Below are 25,610 nucleotides of genomic sequence, written 5' to 3'. Positions count from 1 at the left end.
TGCAACTCTTTCTTGCTGAATGTTCGAAGGTTACAGTGTTAACCAGGAAAAATGGATGAGTCCAGATATGAAAGCCTTTTACATGTAAGAAATTGTGGCTATTATGTGGACTCAAGTCTCTGGTTGGTCATCTTGGGGTGATTTAGATCATTTTCAGACTGCTATAGGTAATGTAAGGCTTTCATCTGTTGCCATTTTGGGTCAATAATTTTCATTGGTGGATCGCGCGTATTCTTAATTTGGTGATAAACTTCTTGAACATAATTCTTTAAACGCATTCATAGTATATTCAAGAGAAAGTTATTTACCCAGGGAATGGCAGGGAGTTGGAACTCACTACTACATGGAGTAATTGAGGTGAATACCATAGTTACTTCTAGGGAAGAAGCTAGATAAACGTATGAGGGATAGAAGGATAGGATGGGGTTGAAGTGGGATGGGCTGCACAGTTCATGTGGAGTAAAAACCCTGGCATAGGCCAGTTGGCTCAACAGGCCCATTCTATGCTGTACATCGCACGTAATTAAACAGAGGTCAGCACTAGTTAGCTGAATATTCGCTTTCCAAACCCCTGCATATTGATATTCAAATAGACATTGCATATCGATGGAAATGGGACAAAACCATGCACATTCTGACACAGATGAGATTTTTCATTTCACTCTTGTGCAAGATCAGTCTATTGGCCAGTGAAAGTCATATCGGGACACTTAATCACAACCTTAGACTAAACTCCATTATTACTGTTGAAAATCCATAGATAGCACCGAGCCTTCCTATAATTAAATTGCCCCAAGTGCCTCACTGCAAACCTATTTGTAGATACCAAAAGGTCCAATGCATATCTACGTTACCCATTATAAATTAACATCTGTGGCTTGAAGATATCTGACAGGACGCATGTAGTTTACTTAACAAACCACAGTCCCTTATCTTCTTGCAAAAATAGATCTGCGAGCCTATTTATTTTCCCTCTTGTGCAAGAGAATTACTTTCCCTCCACAATGCAAATTTCAATATGTTAAGCTGCTCTGTGAAATCTTTTCAAGGAAGTAGGGAAAAGAAATGCCAACCAGAGGCTCACAAGAAATTCTTCACTGCTGTCGAGGGCTATCAGAGAGAGCAATGTGGAAAGTAAAGGACGCTAAAGGAAAATACATCAACAACAGAAGCACTCCATTTATCACTGAAGGCAAGTGGACAGGTACAAAAAAAAAATTAAAAAGGCTAATGGAATGTTGGCCTTTATCTCAAAATGGAATACAAAAGAGTAAAAGTGATGGTACAGCCCTGGTTAGACTCTATCTGCACTCCTGTATTCAGTTCTGGGCACTGCACCTCTAAGCAGATATATTGGCTTAGGAGGGGGTGCAAGACAAATTCGTTGAATGATACCAGAGCTGAAAAGGTTAAGTTACGAGGACAGGTTACATAACCTAGTATTCCCTTAAATTTAGAAGATTAAGGGATGACCTGATCGAGGTGTTAAGATGATTAAAGGATTTGATAGGGTAGATAGAAACTCTTTCCTCTGGTGTGAGAGCAGTCCAGAATAAGGGGACATAACATTAAAATTAGAGTGAGGTTGTACAGCCTTGATATGAAAACAAATGGAAATCTGGAATTCTCTCTCCCATTGAGCTGTGCAAGCTGAGTCCATTGAAAATTTCAAAACTGAGCTTGATAAGGGTATTAAGGGACATGGGACCAAGATGGGGATAAATAGTCTTAAAATACAGATCCCCTCAGATCCAATTGAATGGAGGTAAAAACAGAACATGCTGGAAAATCTCAGCAGGGCTGGCAGCATCTGTGGAGAGAGAAACAGAGTTAACGTTTCAGGTCTGTGACCTTTCATCAGAACTTGAAACTGAATGGAGGGATAACTGGAATGGCTTACTTCTCTCTCTATTTTCCTAATCCCTCCATCTGACTCCTTCTTTAAGAGCCTTCTTAAAGCCTACCTTTTTTGACCAAGCTTTTGATCATCCCTCCCAATGGGCAGAATGTTAACTTCCAGGAGTAAGTGGGTCTGGGAGCAGGTGGGGGGTTTAAAAGCATTGAAATTGGCAGTGTGTTCGGAACCTGACTCCAACCATGTTGCAGCACCTGATGGTTGATGTCTCAGCTTCCATTGCAGCGCAAGCAATGTCCTAGTGAAACTGAGGTCGTGAAATCTCAGCCATGCGGGCTCAGACTGCTGCCACCATTGACGCAGGTCGATCTCAGTACTCCAGGATTACATCAATCCATCAATCTGTGCTAGCAGATTACTAGGATCGGTGGCTCCACCCTCAGAAAGTGGTGCTAGCTCCTTGGAACATAATCTCTCTCAGGGTGACAACATTGGTCCTCCTACCACTGTCACCCCACTAGTGGCCTGATGTCATCATCTGCCTACTTTGTACACCTCCCACACATGCTTCTAACGTTTGCTCTAATGACCTACCCAAAAAGGCACTTGGCATGGCCCACACCAGGGGTGGACGCATGCAGCCCAGACACCATTTTGGCACAGGGTTTAGCATTTGTAGCATTGAAAATGCAGGCACTACATAACAAAACTTTGTGACCAGAACTTCTGACAGTGCAGTGCTCCCTCTGTACTGTACAGAAGCATTGGCCTAGATGATGTACTCCAACCGCTGGAATTGGGCTTGGACTCTTGAATCTTCTAACTCAGATGTGAGAGTGATACCGCTGACACCCAACTAGTTTAGGAGAGCAAGTTCAGACCGGTGCCATATTGTACCATGTGTTTATTTACAGCGAGGTGGGGACTTTGAATGCAAAACTTAAGGCTGGATTCAAGCTTTTAGAAGTGAAAGGGCAGTGCACTAATCCACCATCTCACAGCATCTTTGCAAAAGCTCTTTTTTTGCCTCACTAGAGACCATGTATCTTTAAAGTGTGATTTCCCATAATGAAGAAAGAACACATGATTCGAGTGAATGTTTACAGTACCGTGTTCTTGCCATTTGGATCTGAGTAATCCATGCATGATTTGCAAACAAGGTAGCAATTATTCCTGCATTTACAAGGATCAACACTCTACAAAACTGAATAAAAAATGTCAAACCACAATACCATAGCATAAAACGTGAGATAGATTACAGGGATTGAAGAATTACAATAATCAAGCTGGCAATGAAGTACAGCAGAAAGGAGACATCAACTCATCTCTGGTGTTTCACAATAACACCATGAACTACAATTAACAACTTAGCAAAATGCATGTCAGCTGTGGCCTAGTGGTAGTACCCTCATCCTTAAGTCAGAAAGTTGTAGATTCAAGGCCCAATGCAGAGATTTGAGTAAGTAACCCAGGCTGATACTGCAAGACTGAGGGAGTGCTGCACTGGCAGAGGTTCTGTCTTTCAGATGAGATGTTAAACTGAGGGCGTTTTCCATCCTAGATGGAGGTAAAAGATCCATGACACTATTCTCAAGAGGAGCAAGGGATTTCTCCTGGTCACAAGGCCAATATTTATTCTTCTGCCAACATCGCTGGAACAGATTCCGGTCATTATCATACTGCTGTTTGTGGGATCTTGCTGTGCATGAATTGCATGTCGCATTTCCTACTTCATGAGTGACTATGATTCCAAAGTACTTTGGAAGACCTTGAGGATGTGAAAGGTGTTATATAACCACGAGGCTTTCTTTCTTTGACACATAGAGTTAGATGCATATTCACCTTAGGCCCCCAATCTTCTAAAGTTTGCATTGATTGAAACATGAACCAAGCTTAGTGTCATAACTCGATGCTAGACCTTGGTCACATGGCACCGTGGATTGGCATCAAGGAGGTAGGAAAAGGAGAGGCAAGATAGAAATTTGGCTATTCACCGCTGTCATTACAACTAATTGCATTTGTGTGTGTATGTGCGCATGTGTATATGTAGGCTTGTGTATCTGTGCATGTGTATATGTAAGGCTTGTGTATGTGCGCATGTGTATATGTAGGCTTGTGTATGTGCGCATGTGTACATGTAGGCTTGTGTAAGTGCGCGTGTGTATATGTAGGCTTGTGTATGTGCGCGTGTGTATATGTAGGCTTGTGTATGTGCATATGTGTACATATAGGCTTGTGTAAGTGCGCGTGTGTATATGTAGGCTTGTGTATGTGCACATGTGTATATGTAGGCTTGTGTATGTGCACATATGTATATGTTGGCTTGTGTATGTGCGTGTGTGTATATGTAGGCTTGTGTATGTGCGCGTGTGTATATGTTGGCTTGTGTATGTGCGCGTGTGTATATATAAGCTTATGTATGTGCGCGTGTGTGTATAAGTAGGCTTGTGTATGTGTGCGTGTGTATATGTAGGCTTGTGTATGTGCGTGTGTGTATATGTAGGCTTGTGTATGTGCACATGTGTATATGTTGGCTTGTGTATGTGCACATGTGGATATGTTGGCTTGTGTATGTGTGCGCGTGTATATGTAGGCTTGTGTATGTGCGCATGTGTTTATGTAGGCTTGTGTACGTGCGCATGTGTATATGTAGGCTTGTGTATGTGCGTGTGTGTATATGTAGGCCTGTGTATGTGTGTGCATGTATATGTAGGTTTGTGTATGTGCGCATGTGTATATGTAGGCTTGTGTATGTGCACATGTGTATACGTAGGCTTGTGTATGTGCGCGTGTGTATATGTAGGCTTTTGTATGTGCACATGTGTATATGTAAGCTTGTGTATGTGCACATATGTATATGTAGGCTTGCGTATGTGCGTGTGTGTATATGTAGGCTTGTGTATGTGCGTGTGTGTATATGTAGGCTTGTGTATGTGCGCATGTGTATATGTAGGCTTGTGTATGTGCGTGTGTGTATATGTAGGCTTGTGTATGGTGCGTGTGCACGTGTGTGTAGGCATGTGTGTCTGTGAGAGTGTGTGTACGTATGTGTGTGTGTGCCCATGTGTATGAATGTGTGTGTATGTCATACATAGGGGTCTCTCTTGCCTGATCCCTAATCTGGGTTGAATTATTGTCTGCCAGCCAGATGATGAAAACCAGATGCTGGAATAGGTTTGGTCATTCAAGAGCTAATGTAGGAGAAATGTCTCAACACGTGCCTGCTTCTGATCACCTTGCAGTCATGTAGTCACTGTTAAAATATCGGTATTGAATGTGCATGGTCACGTTCAGCTGTGCTTTTTCTCCTCCTCCCCCGCTAATTTAATGTAACAAGTGATGATCCAGGACATTTGCAGAGTGGTGAACAGTTTAGTGTAGAGGCAGCATCTATATTCCCCAGTGAGTGGATACCCAATTGTTGGCAGTCTAGAGACAATAATGAGGATCAATTCAACCTTGGATAATCTAATGGTAATATGAGCTTGGCTCAAGGTTTCCTGATAACTCAAATGTTTAGCTCTCTAAAGCCAATGTTCAAATAGAACAAAATACTCATCTCTCACCTAGCTAGGCAATTTTTTTATATTTCAATTTTCCAATTTTCCATTTTCAGAGGCAAATGTAGTCTTATTTTCCTATCTTACAAGTTTTATCTAAGAACTTACACCTGATAGATCTTAGAGTCACCCTACAACACGATAACCGGCCCCGCCAAGGCTGCCCTCCCATGGGGGCTGCAGTGGGGCAGCCAAGACTCCATCGACTTTCGGAGGGACTGGAAGATCCAGACGGTGGGTGGAGCTGGAAAATCCCACCCGATGACTCTTCGCCGGGACCACCGTTTCGGGTCCAGTTAGAACTAGGTTCAGAAGCTTGAGTCAGGAGGAAAGGGGACAGCTTATTGGGCACTAACTCAGGTCACATGCTGTCAAAGTTATTGATTGTAGTGGAGGAGGTGGGGCTTTGGCCTTGAGTCTGACTTTCTCAAGATGAAAAAGGGCTTTGCTCCTGCCCCTTGTCTATCAAACAAAGACAAAAGCAGCTTATTTAGACACTGCAACATATGCAGCATAGCTGGCGTCATTTTGCATTCTGCTGTAAGGCTTAAAACAAATGAAACAACTGAAATGAGACATGAAAAATGCAGACTGAGTTTAGTGTATGGTTACATCTTCAGCTACTAGATTAAAAAAAAGTCTGATGTTTCTCATTCTCAAGAGTAAATGAGATCTGAAGAAATAAGAGAGCCTCCAAATGGCTACCATTTCTTTAGCATGTTTTCCCCCAGGGTCTTGCTTTGAAGTTACTCATAATAGCTGTATAAATATCACATTATGATCTGGAAAACTTTGGCTTTGTCTGCTTAATGACTGCATCAACAGATAGTTCCCTGGGATTCTTGCTTAGGAGATCAAGGGCCAGTTCAGAGTATGGGGGAGGGAGAGTCAGTGTGCTGGGTCAGGGTATGATTGCAAGGCAGTGTGTGAACCTTGACAGTAAAGAAAGACACATTCTTTCCTCACATAAGTACCTCGCATCAGAACCAATAATAAATCAGCAAGGAACAGAGACACAGTTGCATTGGAGACTGGGTTTTAACTTGCTATCATGGCTTGTTACTTTCGTTGGCATTTTCAGACAAGCTTCTTTAACCTGTTCCCATACTATCCTCATTTAAAAGGTAAATTCACAAGAATTGGACAGAAACTCACTATTGTGCCCCACAGCAATACAGATAAGCAAAGACCTTTCATGACCAGTCGACATCTCAAAGCGCTTTACAATGATGCATTTTTGAACTATAGTAACTGTTATAATGTAATGAAATATATCCACTTCTGCTAGCCTCTTAGCAATCCATCCACCAGCAGGAAACTTACACCCTCAACCAAACCAACAGGAAACTGACACCCTCGACCAAACCAACAGGAAACTGATACCCTCGACCAAACCAACAGGAAACTGATACCCTCGACCAAACCAGCAGGAAACTGACACACTCAACCAAACCAGCAGGAAACTGACACCCTCCACCAAACCAGCAGGAATCTGACACCCTCAACCAAACCAACAGCAGGCTGATATCCTCGACCAAACCAGCAGGAAGGTGATACCCTCAACCAAACCAGCAGGAAACTGACACCCTCGACCAAACCAGCAGGAATCTGACACCCTCAACCAAGCCAGCAGGAATCTGACACCCTCAACCAAACCAGCAGGAAACTGACACCCTCAACCAAACCAGCAGGAATCTGACACCCTCAACCAAACCAGCAGGAAACTGACACCCTCAACCAAACCAGCAGGAATCTGACACCCTCAACCAAACCAGCAGGAAACTGACACCCTCCACCAAACCAGCAGGAAACTGACACTTCCACCAGACCGACAGGAAACTGATGCTTCAACCAGGCCAGCAAGAAATTGAAACTTCTATCAAACCAGCAGGAAACTGTCACCTCCACCAAGCCAGTAGAAAACTGATAGCCCCACCACCAGTAAGTAAGATAGAGAATTTGTCCCTTCAAGGACGGCCGATCAGGCAGTGTAGAGCTCTGAAAACCGATTGTACAAGGTATGTGCTCCTCGCAGTTTTTCATTAATTTTGAAGAAGAATTCTGCATTTAGCACATGAATCTTATTTGCATATTTAAATTGGGCTATTGGTAATTTCAGGTGGTCACCAGGAACACCAGAATACAGAAAGGAGCAATGCTGTGAGAGTCACCACAGGTTGGGTGATTAACCCTGCACCCAGAAATTTAAACACGTTGCACCCATTTTACACTCCAAAAAATGGGTGAAGCAGATCCATTTTTTCAGTTTGTGATTATAAGAGATCTGTTCCCAATGGGTATCAACCGTGATGGTCTTCAACACTCATTGTAAGTGTCAGCGTTGGCTCAGTGTAACACTATCACCTCTGGATTCAAGCCCTTATTCCAGACAATAGAGTACTCTCAACATCCTGGAGGCTACCGTTGACTAGAAACTGAACTGGACTATCCATATACATACTGTGGCTATAAGAGCAGGTCAGAGGCTAGGAATCCTGTGGTGGGCAACTCACCTCCTGACTCTCTAAAGCCTGTCCACCATCTACAAGGCACAAGTCAGGAGTGTGATGGAATATTCTCCACTTGCCTGGATGAGTGTAGCTACAACAACACTCAAGAAGTTGACACCATCCAGGACAAAGCAGTTCGCTTGATTGGCACCCCTTCCAAAAACATTCACTCCCTCCCCCACTGATGAACAGTAGCAGCTGTGTATACTATTTACAAGATGCACTGCAAGAACTCACCAAGTCCTCAGGCAGCCCCTTCCAAACCCATGACTACCACCATCTAGAAGGACAAGAGCAATAGACACATGGGAACACCACCACCTGCAAGTTCCCCTCCAAGCCACTCACTATCTTGACTTGGAAATATATCACTGTTCCTTCACTGTCGCTGTGTCAAAATCCTGGAATTCCCTCCCTAACAGCACTGTGGGTGTACCTACACCACATGGAATGCTGCGGCTCAAGAAGGCAGCTCACCACCACCTTCTCAAGGGCAATTGGGGATGGGTAATAAATACTGGCCTAGCCAGCAACACCTATGCCTCTTAAATGAATTTTTAAAAACATCCAAACTAATGGATTATGTAAAAGATCCCACGGCACTATCTGAAGAAGAGCAAGGGAGCTCTCCCTATCCTGGACAATATGTATGCTTCAGCCAGGACCACAGAAATAGGTTATCTGTCCATTATCTAATTTCTGCTTGGGGGAGCTTACTGTACAAAAACCAACTGTCACGTTTCCTACATTCCAATAGCGACTCCTCTTGCATAGTACTTCATTGGCTCTAATGCAATTTTGGGATGTCCTGAGGTTGTGAAAGGTGCTATATAGATTCAAATTCTTAGTGGGCAGAGTGAGTGAAGCACCAGGACAATTAAATGCTGCACTCTGGAACAGAAATTCACAATGTGCAACAGATCTGTGTGAAACTGAGTAACCCTAATGGAAAAGTATGAAAGTGAAACTCCACACCAGCCTCCTCCTTTTCATCAACTTCATATTGGCCTTTTTGTATATGTTTCTATTCCCTCTTCTCTCACGTACTTGTCTAGTTTGCCTTTTGAAAATCTCTCCTCAGCCACTTCCTGTGGTAGCCAGTCCCACAGTCTAATCACTCTCCTGTGATTTCCCCTTGTTTCCTGATTGGCTTTATTCGTAATCATCTTTTATTTATGGTACCACCTTCTCAAGAGCATGTGGGGATGGGCGATGGTGGCTTTGCCCACAATTGAGAATGAATATTTTTTTTTAATTCCCATTGAGTACCTATGCTGGACCAGAACAAACCTTAATTGTATTTTTTCTACGATTTGCTTGATGTTTAACCATTTAAAATATTCAGCTCTCCAAAAGTGAGGAAGAGTTCCAGAGGTTTATAAAACTCTTGCATTGTTTAAACTCAAGCCTCAAACATGCAGATTAAATTATGTCACAAGATGCCTCATACCTTAACCTTGAACTACAACTATGTGGTATAGTCTGGAGAATAATACTAGATTTTATATATTAAAAAAATGAGACTTAAACTTGGGAGGATGAAAGGTGAGTTTTTTAATGCATAGATGAAATACATGATTATTGAATCACACACTATAATGGCTACATCATTAAAAATGAATAGGATAAATCATTGTAAAGGAAGAATATATTGAAGAAGAGGGAGATGGGATTAAAGGTATGCAATTCCTTCAACAGTGTATTTTTGCAGTTTTTTCCTCATCTCCATTCTGATTGCTGTTAGGTCATCTTGTCCATATGATCCGGCCTCAGTTCCCTCAATCCCCTCCTCACCCATCTCTGCACATCTGAAGCTCCTCTGGTTCCAGGCTGGCTGGTGTTGTCCAGGTTTCTTCTTCCTCAGGCATCGGCCCTCTCACCTTGAAAATTGTCATCAAACCCCCTCTGGAGAAAGATCCAACTCTGAGCCCTAGACGCCTATTGCCCCAACACCAATGTTCCTCTCTTCGCTAAATTCCACAAATTATGCAGCCTCCCAGCCCTGTTGCAATTTCTCCCGACATTCTCTATTTAAAGCTCTCCAGTTCAAGCTGCTCTTTTCACAGTACCCAAACATCCCCAGCAAAGGTACAAATCACATCCTCCACAATTGTGAATGTGCATTATCTTTCCTCACCTTCCTCAAACTTATTGCAATGATTGATATGGTTGACCAGACAACCCTCCTACACTGCCTATTGTCTGCTGTCCAACTCTGCGGGACTGTCCTTGTATGATTCTGTTCCTGCACTGTGGCTCACTGGTAGCTCTCTCGCCTCTAAGTCATGAAGCTGTTCAAATCCCACTCTACAGGCATGAGCACAAAATCCAGGCCAACACACCAGTGTAGCACTGAGGGAGTGCTGCATGATCAGAGGTACAGTCCTTCATTTGAGATCATAAATTGAAGGCCTATCTGTCCTCTTAAGTGTAAATAAAAGATCAAATGGCACTATTTGAAGAGGAGTAAGAGAGTTCTCCCTGGTGTCTTGCCTAATATTTATACCTCAACTGTCATGTAAAAATGGATTACTTGGTTATTATCACATTGCTGTTTGTGGGAATTTGATGTGTGTTGATTGGTTGCCACTTTTCTTATATGTTGACTACATTTCAAAAGTGCTTCCTTAGCTGTAACATACTTTGGGAAGTTTTCAGACTGTGGAAGGTGCTATATAAATGCAAGTTCTTTCTTATTGCCTATTGAATTGTAGCCAGTGCATCTACAGGAATGGCTATTATGTTCTACCCTGCATTTGCTGCCCGTGATCCATCCTCGGCACTTTCTCTTCTTTATCTTCATGTAACCCCTTTGCAGCATCAGCTAGAGGAATGAGATATGCCTATGGGAGCTGATGGCATCCAGCGCCACCTTGCTACACTCAGTTGTCAAAGGAGTGATCTTAACCATGTCCGCCTGGTGGAATTCAAACCAGGCATGTGGGCTGTTAGAACTGCCCTTGGTACTCGCCCACCAACATCATGTTCCCAACTTGCAAGCCATTATCTTAACCTGCTCTCCTGAGGTCACCAGGGACAACTGCTCTACCAGCCCAAGGCCTGAAATGACGAAATGGTTGTGACTTTCCTGTCAGATCAAACTGTTGGGATGAGGGCTCAACATCAGAAATGACCCAAGTGGAAAATTACAGTTTTTTAAACTCTCCTTGTGGTGCTCAGGAATTCAGTTCCATAAGGGAAGTTCAGACCTGTGCTTCCCTGGCTCCTTGCCCCCACAATTGCAATGTCCTCCTGAAACACACTCCCCATGACTTACCCAATTGCTATATCCATCCTTTCAACCCTTGGCAATGGCCTCCAGCTGCCTGACACTTTTCCCCTGCCTGCTTGTCTCTTCGTCCTCTTGCTTGTTCTGTCATTGTGCCTTGTGCCTTAGAGCATGTTGGTCTCATTCTCTGGAACTCCATTCTTGAATATCTCCACCGGCCCATTCCCCCCAAACTTTCAAAATCTTCTCAAAATCCATCTCTTCACATAACCTTTCAATTACCTTTCCCTCCCACCCTGCATCCCTCTCCCTCCCACCCTGCATCCCTCTCCCTCCCACCCTGCATCCCTCTCCCTCCCACCCTGCATCCCTCTCCCTCCCACCCTGCATCCCTCTCCCTCCCACCCTCATCCCCCTTTCCCTCCCACCCTGCATCCCTCTCCCTCCCACCCTGCATCCCTCTCCCTCCCACCCTGCATCCCTCTCCCTCCCACCCTCATCCCCCTTTCCCTCCCACCCTGCATCCCTCTCCCTCCCACCCTGCATCCCTCTCCCTCCCACCCTGCATCCCTCTCCCTCCCACCCTCATCCCCCTTTCCCTCCCACCCTGCATCCCTCTCCCTCCCACCCTGCATCCCTCTCCCTCCCACCCTGCATCCCTCTCCCTCCCACCCTCATCCCCCTTTCCCTCCCACCCTGCATCCCTCTCCCTCCCACCCTGCATCCCTCTCCCTCCCACCCTGCATCCCTCTCCCTCCCACCCTCATCCCCCTTTCCCTCCCACCCTGCATCCCTCTCCCTCCCACCCTGCATCCCTCTCCCTCCCACCCTGCATCCCTCTCCCTCCCACCCTCATCCCCCTTTCCCTCCCACCCTGCATCCCTCTCCCTCCCACCCTGCATCCCTCTCCCTCCCACCCTCATCCCCCTTTCCCTCCCACCCTGCATCCCTCTCCCTCCCACCCTGCATCCCTCTCCCTCCCACCCTCATCCCCCTTTCCCTCCCACCCTCATCCCCCTCTCCCTCCCACCCTGCCCCCCTTTCCCTCCCACCCTCATCCCCCTCTCCCTCCCACCCTGCCCCCCTTTCCCTCCCACCCTGCCCCCCTTTCCCTCCCACCCTCATCCCCCTTTCCCTCCCACCCTGCATCCCTCTCCCTCCCACCCTGCCCCCTTTCCCTCCCACCCTCATCCCCCTTTCCCTCCCACCCTGCATCCCTCTCCCTCCCACCCTGCCCCCCTTTCCCTCCCACCCTCATCCCCCTTTCCCTCCCACCCTGCATCCCTCTCCCTCCCACCCTCATCCCCCTTTCCCTCCCACCCTGCATCCCTCTCCCTCCCACCCTCATCCCCCTTTCCCTCCCACCCTGCCCCCTTTCCCTCCCACCCTCATCCCCCTCTCCCTCCCACCCTGCCCCCCTTTCCCTCCCACCCTGCATCCCTCTCCCTCCCACCCTCATCCCCCTCTCCCTCCCACCCTGCCCCCCTTTCCCTCCCACCCTGCCCCCCTTTCCCTCCCACCCTCATCCCCCTTTCCCTCCCACCCTGCATCCCTCTCCCTCCCACCCTCATCCCCCTTTCCCTCCCACCCTGCCCCCTTTCCCTCCCAAACTGCCCCCCCTTTCCCTCCCACCCTGCCCCCCTCTCCCTCCAAAACTGCCCCCCTTTCCCTCCCATCCTGCCCCCCCTCTCCCTCCCACCCTGCCCCCCTTTCCCTCCCATCCTGCCCCCCCTCTCCCTCCCACCCTGCCCCCCTTTCCCTCCCATCCTGCCACCACCAATGTCCCCACCCCACCCCAGCCACAATCTCTCTCTCCTGGTACAATGCCCATTCCTTTATGCCCATTAGGAGACATTCCTCCATGTTGAAAATGCTATATAAATGTGAGTGATTGCTTCTGCAATTTCTATCGTTGTCTATTGTACAAACCTCATACACATTTGAGTACAAAATAAATCATTCTTGGCATGTCAATGGCAATTCCTGTGAGATTTTGCAACCAATTCACTCAGTCATTTATTTTACATGAAGCTTTGGTCCCTGAGACATTTGGTCAACACAAGCTTCTGTTTTACCTTAATTAGAAAATTACAGTGTTCAATTCTGCTGATGTTAGTCAGAGGGAACAAGTACATATGGGGTATATTATTGTGGTGCATTACAACTGAATTCAAGGAATGTGCATGCTGTATGGTCCAGCAGAGTAGAATGAGTAAATGACCGCCTGAAGCATTCAGTAGACACACTGGTAACTTTTACTGAGAAATCCTCTTGTACAAATATGCTTCTGAAATAGGATCAGCTTTAACATGGTAAACCGAGTATGGGAGTTAGATATGCTCAACAGACAAGCTCAGAGACACTGGGTGGAATTTTCTGTGCCCACCGATGTCGGGCGTGTTTGGCGGTGTGACCGGACAATATGGAGCGATCGGTTTCACGACGGTATGAAACCAGTTCGCGATTGTCCGCTTAGCCCGCCGATAGCGGGCTGCATTTCCCGCCATCGGACGTCGAGAACTTCATTGTAATACATCAGCATTTAATTTTCGGGCCAGCCCTCAGGAATCATCCCTCCCTCACCTTCCCGCCTTACCCGCTGGATCATGCATCCACGCCGCCGGGCTTTCACAACAGTGTATAAAAGGCGTGCACTTGGTGAGCTGCACTTTCAGGGGAACTCAGAGGTGAGTACACAGTAACGTAGCGCAGCACTCGCCAGGGTCGCCTGTTGGGCTTCAAGCTTGAGGGGAGTTGGGGGGGTCAGGGGAGGTCTGACCCAGCCATGGGGAAGCAGGCGGTTGGGGGGGGGGTGGTTGGGTGGGGGGGAAGCGGGCAAGGGCAGCCCAGCCTTAGAATGTAACGCACGGGGTACGGGGTACGGGGTACGGGGTAGGGTGAGCGAGGGAAGTGGAGGTGATAGCGCTGGCATGCCAAGATCAACACTGACAAGATGACGGCCATCATGGAGACCTTGGTCCGGGACATCGCTCCTTCACTGCTGCGCGGGCTGAACTCCATTGCTGACGCTATAGTTGGCCTCCAACAGTGTGTACATGAGAGGGGTGCTGGGCAGCTCAATCTCACTCCAGCTACCCCTTCCACTCACAGAGTCAGCCAGGGGCCCTCGGGCACCCATAGGGAGGAGGGTCAGCAGGTGCACGCTCTGGGGCCATCCACCCAGGTGACTATGAGAGTGTCCGGCCCATCTGAATCCTCTCTTCCTGTGACCTCCGCAGCTCCACATCTACAGGCCGAGGAGGGTGTCACTGCCACACAGCAGGACCCCGAAAGCAGGCCGGGGCCCTCCAGAGGATGCCGCCAAGGTCACCACAGACAGGGCACAGCAGTCAGCAGGCTGCCTCCACCTCCACTGTGGATGTCGGGGGAGCACCAAGACGTAGCAACAGGGTTAGGAAAGTTAAGAAGAATTAGTTGCACATCCTGGGCACGAGTGTTAATCACTTGTACATACTGTTCACTATTGTCAATAAACTCCCAAGAATGTCACCCTGCCTGTGGCTCCTTGTTCTGATGAGCTGTATTCTTGTCAGTCAGATGTGAAACCTTTCTGCACAAGATAAAGGCAGGTGTCTCAGTCCAGGGCCTCTTCCCTGTGCTCTGTGCAGCCTTCAGATAAACGTGATGGTCCAGCCTCACACTCCCTGGAAACATTACTGATGCCTGCACCTCACCAGTGCTGGTCATTGCTGCCAGAATGTAGTGAGCAGACACCACAGAGTTCTCTCATTCTCTCTAAGTGGGCTGGTCCTCATCTCTTCAACATCTGTGACTAGTGATGCTGTGAACCAATTCCTGAAGGGCTCACATGCTGATGGTGGACAAAGGATCAGATGCTTCTAAAGTTTCATGGCTGTGTCTCTATGATGTGACCCTGATCACAGAGCGCAAGTGAGCTGCCCTCTGATCACTCTTAAGGACTGCCAATGAATGAAAGTCTACAACAAATTGCTTTATACCCATACAAAGCACCATTACAGAGAACATTTTGACAAGGACCGCTTACTGCCATTTATAATTGCAGGTTCATTTAGAAAGGACAATTTATTTTGTATTCCTGTTGCTCTCTGAACAAAGCTGCATTTTCACACAGCGACAAATTTGAATACAAAATAAATGACCAGTGAACACGCCAAAGAGGGAGAATGTCACCACCTTGTCCCAAACGTTTAGAGAAATTTGTAAGGACCAACCAAGGCGCCTAACCCTAATGGTCCACGACGTGTATGTGGGAGACTCCCCAACAATCAAACCACACCCTTACCAGCTGAACCCTGACAAGCTGCCTCAGGCCAGACAGGAAACCCAGTGCATGCTGGATCATGATATAGTTGAGCCTAGCCTGAGTTGTTGGAGCTTCTCCCATTGCACTGGTCTCAAATCCGGATGGATCAAAATGGCTCTGCATTGACTACTGGAAAGTAAATGTGGTAACCAGGGCCAATCACATGCCTTGAGGATTGTATCAACAAGGTGAGCCACTCAGCCTACGTAGGCAAAATCGACCTTTTAAAAGAGCACAGGCAAATCCCCATGGCAAGAGAAACCTCAGCCTGTGTCACCCTGGATGACCTATAGCAGTGCAGGGTCATACCCTTTGGCCTTAAAAAACTGCCCCAGCAATCTCCCAGCCATTGACAAACCAGATAGTAGCTGGCCTCAGCAATTGTGCAGTGCACCTGAATGGTTTGAGCATTTACAATGACACCTGGAGTGATCACTTAGACCAGCTAGAGGCAGTGTTCCAGGGTCTGGAATGGAATTCATTTATTTCCTCCAAGGCTGAAACCACTGACATGTCAAGAAGGCATGAAAGATATCAAAACTGCGTACATCAACTTTTATTCTTTTTTGGCTATTTTAAAATGGACTTTTGCTGAACCAAAAGATAGCTGCTACAGGTCACATGACTCAAAGGTTTGGCCATCTGTCCTGGGAATTTCCAACAGGAGTTACAAGAACAAATAAGTTCCCTTCTCATCCTTGTGGAGTCTCACACCTCATTGTATGGACATTATAATGGTGAAACCAGAGGACTTGTAGAGATTGAAATTCATTATACCTGCAAAGGTGTTAAAAGATCCATCTCACACCTGGGACTGTCCGGGTCCATTTCAAAAGGAAACTATTGAGGGGAAAATAGACATGCTTTGCAGCTTTATAAGCTTACCCCTCTAACAAAGTCATAGGGTCTGCCCAGACAATGGCTGGGATTTTCCAGTCCCTGAGGCAGGCAGGAGGGGAAAATATCACGGGAAGGCAAAAGCCAGCTTTCCATCAGCATAAAAGCATGTTGCGATTGTCCACTCCCACCCTCAATGGTGGCGCAAATTTCCCACCCCGCTATGTCAGGAACGGTATTTGAATACATTGGAATATCATGGATGCTCATTATCAAGGCAGCTCTCCGGAATCACTCCCCGACACTGGAACGCCAACGTGATGTACAACTGCATTTCAGCAATGTGCACCTGCGACTTGTACCTTGCTCGTGACTTCGAAGTTTGTTTGCCAACCTTGAGCGTTCATGGCACCTCGGACTCCATGCCAACTTCGCAGGCAGCACCAATTCAATTTCAAGGAGTGGGGGGGGGGGGGCGGGTCGTTACAGAGGCAAGGCTCTATATACCAGACATGCAGTAAGGCGGGGGTGGGTTGTAATGTGCTGCAGGGCAAGAGCTCGACTGAGGGGGGAAGACAAGACAGAGGCAAGGAAAGGGAGAGAGGGTAAGGCCTTGCCTGAGGGGAGAGGGAATACCGGGAAGGTTGCACTCAGACAAATGACCAAGGGGTGGGGTGGGGGATTTATGGCCTGGGCCATAGCTAAGAGAGAGTCTCTTACAGAAGATATAAGCAAGTCGTGGCCAGAATTGGGAAAGAGCCCTTTACAGAAGGTATAAGAGAGTGGGGGGCCAGAGTGGGAGGATTACGGACTGAAGAAGTTCTTCAGCTTACATTGCTGAGCTTCCAAAGATGGTCCTTGTCCCAGTCCAGGGACAGGGAAGGCATGTCAGTCCAATGTCAGTCATGCCCAGCATAGTGTGCGCAGGATGTGGTCATCACCTCATGCACGCTGGTTCGGGGGGTGGGGTGGGGGGGTTTCTGGCATAGTAGTCGGCCACAGAGCAGTCAGTCACAGTCAGGGGAGGCATCTGCTGCCAATAGATGAGGAACAGGTAGTGTAGGGGGATGGGGTAAGGTCTACATGGGACATAGGCACATCCCTCCTCAAACAACTCAGGGGGTAACACAGGGATATCAATCACAATTATAGTGGGATCAAGGATTACAGGAGGAGGACTGAGAGTAATAGGAGGGAGGGAAACCTGAATGTTATGATCCCCCAGGACGATGGGAGGGATTTCCACGGTCACACAGGGAGGATCGAAGCTGGTCTGGTGATAAAACCTTCTTGGAACCTCAGGTGATGGTGCAGCAGGAAGTAAAGCTGAGAAAAAATGCTGCGGGGTGGGCTTTGGGGCTTCTGGGAAGAGTGGATCACATCACTGGGGGCCGATTAAAGGCACACCCATCTGGAATCTGTATTACCAAATGAGGGGGAAAGCACAGCCAACATATTTTAGGAGCATCTCAATAACTATAGAGGCAATCTGGAGCCTTCAATGTAATAACACGGTGTTAATTCCGATGCATCCCAATCATTGATATCCTTGCAATAACCCACTGTACCAATCGTGGTAATTCCCCAGTGTAATAATGACTCCAAAAACAAGTGGGCACCTGGACAAATGGTAAAAGCCTCTTGGAAAGCCTATCTCAGAACCTTGGAGCTACCAGGTTCAGAGATGGAAACTCCCAGGACCCCCAAAAAGAACCTCATCCCCTCACATGTGCCCTCGTGTGTATTCCAAAGGATGTAGTCATAGAGTCCACTGAATGAGTAATTTATCATCTCAAATAAATGCAGGACACCCAAGAGCCTGGCCAAATCTATCTCACAGCTGTAGATCTACTGAAATTGGGCTGGGGAGAGGCAGCAATGGGCAGTATGCTGTGGCACTGAGAGCAGTCATTGTGATGGCCAGGATTGTATTGGCTAATAGGTTCCTAGACTATAACCAAGCCCTTGAACACACAGTTACTCATGAGTCAGTGACAGAAAGAGAACCTTTGGAGGCTGATGCTCAGTCATATCTTTCTTTCAGTGTCCTTGCAGAGAGGAAACCTTCAGGAAGGTGGAAGAGGTATTTAATGTTGGCTGTATCATTGCATGCAGGCAGGAGGGAAGGTGGAGAAGAGTGCTAAGGCAGTGCCAGGCTCGCCAAAGGGAGGAGCCTCACCCTGATGAGCGAGGGGCAACAGGGCGCCCTCCAGACCCAGAGAATGAGGCTCTCAGAAACACTGCGTGTAGGCGCCGCTCAAGACCAAGGGTGTACAGAAGACGCATATCTTTTCTGCAGATGAGCGAGAGGCAGTGTCATCGACACCTCCGCATGTCCAAGGATCTAGAGGTTCACATCTGCCACATAGTCAATGAGTAGCTGTCACAGGGGCTATGTTAAGACATGGCAGGTGATGTGTACCAAGTGGATCCAAACCCATGAGGGAAACTTAGTTCCATGGTCACAATGGCTTTGCAATTTGTATTTATTACATGAAGAGTGAGAACGGAAATCAGAAGTAATGAGTCCAGTAAGACCTTTAGAGTTTTAAAGTTTTAAATTAAAATTTTATTAACAAAAGAAAAGATGTCAAACACATACATAAGATTCCAGTTACTTAATGCTATAGTAAATACTAAAATTCCTACCTAACCTGACTCCCAAACACACCCCCTTGTAAGGCAACAGTCCCAAAACAGATTTTAAAGTTGGAAAGACAGGCCAGCACAGTTATCACCTTTAAAGGCTGGACTTAGCAGACTCATGCAGACATGGCTGGAGGCTGTTTTTCAAACTTCTGCTAGATGTCACAGGGCCTCTCCCAACATAGCCTTTCATTCTCCCTTATATACATTTTCTCTCTTTTTAATCTGAAAATTTCATTGTCCCATATGTCTTTGAAAATGTACTTTCCCATAATTTAAACTTCTCACGGTGCTAATATGGTCAGTAACCTATGGGAAAAATAAACACACTGCTTGGCCTAGCTTATCTGGCTAGATGTAAACATCCTACTATCTCTTTGAAATTCAAACTGCCCCGATTTATCTAAAGATGCAGGTTCTCCTCATACTTCACGTTCTAAGACTTCAGCCATGTTTATGTATTTAGTATTTCAAACCCCTCTCTACCTAACTTCTTTTGATACTTCCAAACCTCCAGACCAGCTGTCTCCAGTTCAATTAAATCCCCCCCCCTCCCCCGACACACACAGAAACTATCCAAGCCCAACTATTAGCCTACTTTTACAATAAATAATATTATGAAAATTATTATACTTTCGTAACAACTGGAAAAACATCCTTTGCCAGTGGGTCTGAAAGTCACCACTGCTGTTAACTTCTAAGTGAGTGGCTCTTTCCAGGACTCCACTGGGGACTTCTGTGGGATCTCTCAAGCTTCCGCTCACAAGTGCATACAGGAGGTGATGGACGCTCTCTTTGCCAAGGCCCACAATTATGTGCACTGGGCTAGAGATCAAGCTAGCCAGGCAGCCAGAGCTGGGCTTTGCTATTTCCGGATTCCCATGGGTGCAGGATGCCATTGACTGCACACATGTAGCTACAAGAGCTCCCGACAACAGGCAATGTTTATACGAGATACCCAGGAGGCTGCCACAACTCCTAAATCTTGAGTAGATCACAGATCCCAGACATCTTCAAGGGACCACACCACATCCAGGGCTGGCACCTCAGTGACAAAGGCTACCTACAAAGTACATGGCTGGTGACGTCTGTCTGGCTGCCACAAACTGAGGGAAGGTAACATGATGCTCATTCCACCACATGAACATTGGTAGAGCAGACAGTTGGCATCTTGAAGATGTGATTCCAACACCTCGACATATCCAGCTGAACACTCAGTACACTCCCGAGAGGATCTCACAGATCATCCTGCACAACCTGCTGCTGCAAGGAGGGAAGGACTTGCCAGATGTTGAGATGGAGGAGCTGCACATCTGCTCTAATGAAGAGGATATCGAGAGGGATGAGGGCAGTGAGGTAATGGCAGCCAAGGCTGCAGGGGAAAAAGCCATAGCACAGGGCAGATGAGGCAGGAGTGCATGTGAAGCACTCATAGCCAGGAGGATGATGACGAGCAGCAGTGATTATCCTGTCAGACCAGTGCCTGCCATAATGGTCCCACATCACCACCAGGGTGGCTGGTCTTCTCGGCCATCCTCTTCATCCTGAGACTGAGTTTTTACATATTTTGTTCACCATGTCCTAATCCTTTGAAGGATGATGAAGCCTCAGGGGCAGGTGTTCTTGCTGAGATGAGGTACCAACTGCAGGAGGACATTCCGGCGTCACATGACAGAAGGTGCTGCCTTTTCAAGCGCCTCTCCGGCATCCCAGTCGCTAAGGCAGCCTACAGGAGGCAGGAGTTACACTGGAGTCCTCAGTGGACTCAGGGCAGTATATCTTCAGCCTGACAAAGTGCCTCAAGGAGATCCATCTCCAGCAATGGAAAAACACCTCATGTGTCACATCGATGGTGATATTGTTAGGCTAGACTTGGGCAAGGCAGGTGAGGACGTTCAACAGATGTTAGCACTTGTACAGATACTCAGTCCTCAGTGTTACCTTAAGCCCCATTATATTGAGACCCTCGACTCTCAGTTAGGGATGCGGGGCTCCAGTTAGCCTGACCTTTCAATGGACATAGATCACCCCATGATGATAATCTTCACACATTTGCCTGATAGACATGAAAAAGCTTCCTCCTTGACACCATCATTTTCCCATAATGGTCAGCCCTGGCACTTGCGACCCTGAAAATGCAGACACACCATGGAGCCCTCAAGGTTCTGCTTTGTTGATAATAAAGAGCACAGATCAGCTGCGTTCCATCCTAGCTCCTTGCCCATTTCTGCCCTCAGCATTGTCTTCCCATCAAGCTAACATATGAGCATCGAGAGTATGTGCAATGGTTCCACTGACCACAACACATCTCCATGTGGATGTAGAATCGCTGAACCTGGCAAGTGCCTAGGCGAGGGGAGGCTAAACAGAATCAATGGGCCAGCGCTGCATCCCTTCTTTTTGACAATTCCAAGGTGAAAAATTTAAAGCTATAGCTGTGAGCGAGAGACAGAGCACCGGCACATTGAGGTGGGAAGGTGCACATACTTATTGGTCAACTTAGCAGATGTACACTGGTAGAGTTGACAATGCGCAAGGCTGGCAGGAGCGCTCATGACCTCCGAGTATGGGCACATAGATTTGCAAACACTCACAGATGACCAAGAGCATGCAGTTAAAGGAATGATGACCCTTCTCCATGCGCACCTCCTTCTACACTATACCATCACCTTTCCACAATGCAGACAAGTTAGGGGACTACATGAGCTTCCATCTTACACAGCCAAGAGTCAACATGGCTTGAACCTGTAATGCATGTCGATGAGATGTCCTGCACGTGCACACTTTACATTGAGGGTGAGGCATCAGTGATGTCGGGAATGAGCTGAGAAGGGACACACACTGTAACGTGATGGCTGCACACAACATCAACCAGAGGCACAGAATGTGAAATCTGCAATAAGTGTGGGGAGGGAACATTATGTGACATCTGATCGAGCACAAGACAACTCAGTATACACCGGAGGCACACACAAGAGGAGATGTGGAACGGTTACAATACTATTTACATTGGTGGAAAGTATAAACATGTGGTGAACACTCGTGCCATTGTTGTGCTCCCAATGTTTCTTGATCTTCCTAACCCTACCGCTATGTCTTGGTGCACCCCCGGCATCCACAGCAGAGATGGAGGCAGCCTGCTGACTGCTACGCTCTGCTGTCTGTGATGACCTTGGCAGGCGTCCTCTGGAGGGCTGAGACTTGGAGGCCTTGGCCTGCTTTGGGTCTCCTGCTGTGGGGGAGGTGCACCCTCCTTGGCCTGTGGAGCTGCAAGTGATGGGCTCACAGATAGAGGAGGTTGGGATCAGTTGGACACTCCCAGACTCACCTGAGTGGATGGCCCCAGGGTATCTGGGTGCTGGTCCTTATTTCTATCAGAGCCCAAGTGCCCCTGGCTGCATCCTTGAGGGGAAGGGGCACCTGGAGTGAGATCTCATCCCATTAATATATCAAGGGTAACGAAGATGCTTCTCCTGAACTCATTTGTCATAACGAACACTTGGTTACCCATTTCTTAAATGTTAAAACCCTAACAGCAGAGAATCGTCCTGCATCCAGACTAGCCTCACACGGACTGAATAAGACACTGATATGTCCTTAATTGGAGGGCTCTGGCTTGAGCCGTGCCCACTAAAGAGACTACAAAGAACCAGGGGGAGAATTTTCCGCTCTTTGGGCACATGGGTGCCCGACCCAACCGAGTATAAAATGACGTGCGATAACATCGGGTGAGTGTCCTGGCATAATCACACGCTCACGCAGTATTTCAGTCAGCAGGTGCGTGCCAGAGTCAGCAACATGCCTGCTGACAATTAAAAGGCCTATTAAGGCCATTAAAAGAGTAATTGAATGAATTTTTCACTGCCCGTCCAACGGTTGGCCGGCAGGTGAAAAGACCAAGCGGTCTTTGCATTTTTTAGGAAATCTCATCCACAAGCAAATAAAAATAAAATATAAACTTTAAATTTAATGAATAACATGTCCCTGCTCATGCGACAGAGTCACATGAGGGGACATGTTTTCTAACATTTAAGAAAAGTTTATTTTTATTGTTTTAAACTGCTCATCTCCCTGAAGCAGCTCTGTGCCCCAGGGAGATTTTCAAGCGTACGAATGTGCACAGGCACCAACCTCCACGCTCGCCCTCCTCTCCCCCTCCACACAGGCAGCGCTGAGCACTGCCGGTCACGTTTCACACTGGGCGGGCCTTCATTGGCCAGTCAGTGTGACATTGAGGTCCGGTCCAGATCGCCGGCAGCCGTTGGCGTCCTGACCACCCCCGTCCACCCCCACTGAGCCCACCCGACGAGGGAAAAATCCCCTCCCCACCCCCCATGTCAATCTAACCCACTTCCCTAAGATGTCAATCACCTGGTATGTTTTGGGATTGAGTGGGTTAACTAGATTCGTTGTGCCAAGTGCAATGGATTAACAGTGATGATTAGCATTTCGCATATTGTCCAGCCACATTACGAGAAATATTATTCGCCCAATAGCTCTCAGTGACTATACATTCCAGCAAACTATTCTTCAGAAAGACTCACAGAATATTGCTTCATTCAATTAAACATAATGACCTCCATCTGATTGCAGCTCTAATAATCCAATTGACATCAGTGGTTTGCAATCACATTTAGAAAAACATTTGTTCAGAACAGCAACCAAAGACTTATTAATTACATCAGCGATAAAAACAAAAAACTGCAGATGCTGGAAATCCAAAACAAAAAACAGAAATACCTGGAAAAACTCAGCAAGTCTGGCAGCATCGGCGGAGAAGAGCAAAGTTGACGTTTTGAGTCCTCATGACCCTTCAACAGAACAAAATAAAAATAGGAGAGGGGTGAAATAAATGCTGGTTTAAGGTGGGGGGGGCGGTGGTTGTAGGGACAAGCAAGCAGTGATAGGTGGAGATAACCAAAAGATGTCACAGACAAAAGAACAAAGAGGTGTTGAAGGTGGTGATATTATCTAAAAGAATGTGCTAATTAAGAATAGATAACAGGACAAGCAAGGTACAGATAGCTGTAGTAGGGGTGGGGTGAAATAAGATTAAAAGGGCATAAAAGGTATAGATTTAAAAATAATGGAAATAGGTGGGAAAAGAAAAATCTATATAAATTATTGGAAAAAAACAAAAGGGAGGGGGAAGAAACGGAAAGGGGGTGGGGAGGAGGAGAGAGTTCAAGATCTAAAGTTGTTCAACTCAATATTCAGTCCAGAAGGCTGTAAAGTGCCTGGTCAGAAGATGAGGTGCTGTTCCTCCAGTTTGCATTGAGCTTCACTGGAACAATGCAGCAAGTCAAGGACAGACATGTGGGCATGAGAGCAGGGTGCAGTGTTGAAATGGCAAGCGACAGGGAGGTCTGGGTCATGCTTGTGGACATGTCCCATTGACCACTGATGCCTCTTTGGACAACTTTCCTAGGCTATGGACCACTGTCCATTGAGAAATGCAGCTACAAAATTCAGATGACTAGCCGCACATGTGACCTTAGATATTCGAAACATTACAAACGTGAAATGAGCAGGCAGCATGAAGTTTGGCAGGCTGCCTGCATCGAAAGCAACAGGCGTGAATTAATTGCACATCACGATTCCCATGTCTGTTTTTCAGGGGACGTTGAATTTCAAGGCCACTCAGTATTAATGCTTCAACACTTCACACTGTTCCTCGGGCCGGAATCTTCCAGCTCCCTGGTGAGCCATTGAAATCTCCGTTCACATCGGCGGGATCGGAAGATCCCTCCGGCGTGAGGGGCTGGAAAATTCCGCCTCGGTGTCAGCTGTGGCTCAATGGAACCTGAGGAAAAAAGCCACCAGCTCAAGTTCCAATCCAGAAACTCGGGCACATAAACCCCAGGCTGACACTCCAGTGAAGCACTGAAGGGGTAACGTCTTTTAACGTTAAACTGAGCCCAATCTGTTCTCTGAAAAAGGTCCTGTAGTACCATTTTGAAGAAGACCAGGGACCTGGCCAATGTTTATCCATCAACCAACATCATAAAGTTCAATGAGATTCTTACAGGGCCTTGCTCTGCGCAAGTTGGCTATCTTGGTGGGGACGGTGGGGGGAGGATTTTATTGAGGCTGCAAGAGTTGGAAACATGGTGTGCGGAGTGACCTAATGAGCCAGGAAGCGAAATGTTGATTTCCTGGTGACGGGTTGAGACGCAGAGATTAAGTCAGCAGCGTGTTTGCAATGTATCGAGCCTCACGTCACCCTGTGGCAGGTTAGTACTTGTAATACATTTGTATGCTGCGAATACTTGTTAGTCTAAAACTTTTTTAAAATTATGTCCTACCTTCAAGTTAAAGCCAGCGGTGCACAAGAATCTCCAGGCAACTGGATCAGGTTTGTTTGAAGCTGGATGTGCCAGTCTGCTTTTTGTGTGCAGTTTGTGTGCAAGGTCAGCAGTTTTATAACTCTACTGCACAAGGGAGGGGGGCAGGAGAATGGCAGCTTATGTGGAGACTTGAGACAAGCAGGGATGAGTCAGTGGTGAGGGGTGGAGGTGCGAAGTAGGCTTCAGCATGGAGGAGTGGAAAATGAATACACGGGAGGCCCGATGGTGGGGTCAGGGGCATGGAGGAGTGAAGCGAGAAGGACCTGGTGTCTGGTGTGGTGGGGGGAGGTGTGGTAGAAACAACCAATCAAGGTAAAAAA

General features: G+C 47.1%; 1 long non-coding RNA gene across 1 annotated transcript in view; it reads right to left on the bottom strand.

The window, feature by feature from the left end:
* Positions 1-25,304, bottom strand: part of LOC121290314 — a 48,320-nt gene extending 23,016 nt beyond the window's left edge. Inside the window, exon 1 of the long non-coding RNA XR_005945765.1 lies at positions 25,249-25,304. This is a non-coding gene — a long non-coding RNA (uncharacterized LOC121290314). The remainder of the gene's footprint in view (positions 1-25,248) is intronic.
* Positions 25,305-25,610: the final 306 nt, after the last annotated feature.

This window comes from Carcharodon carcharias, chromosome 18, assembly GCF_017639515.1.
Source record: "Carcharodon carcharias isolate sCarCar2 chromosome 18, sCarCar2.pri, whole genome shotgun sequence".
Taxonomy (NCBI): Eukaryota; Metazoa; Chordata; class Chondrichthyes; order Lamniformes; family Lamnidae; genus Carcharodon; species Carcharodon carcharias.
The sequence above is the reverse complement of the archived record's forward strand: the minus strand, read 5'-3'. Positions and strand labels throughout refer to the sequence as shown.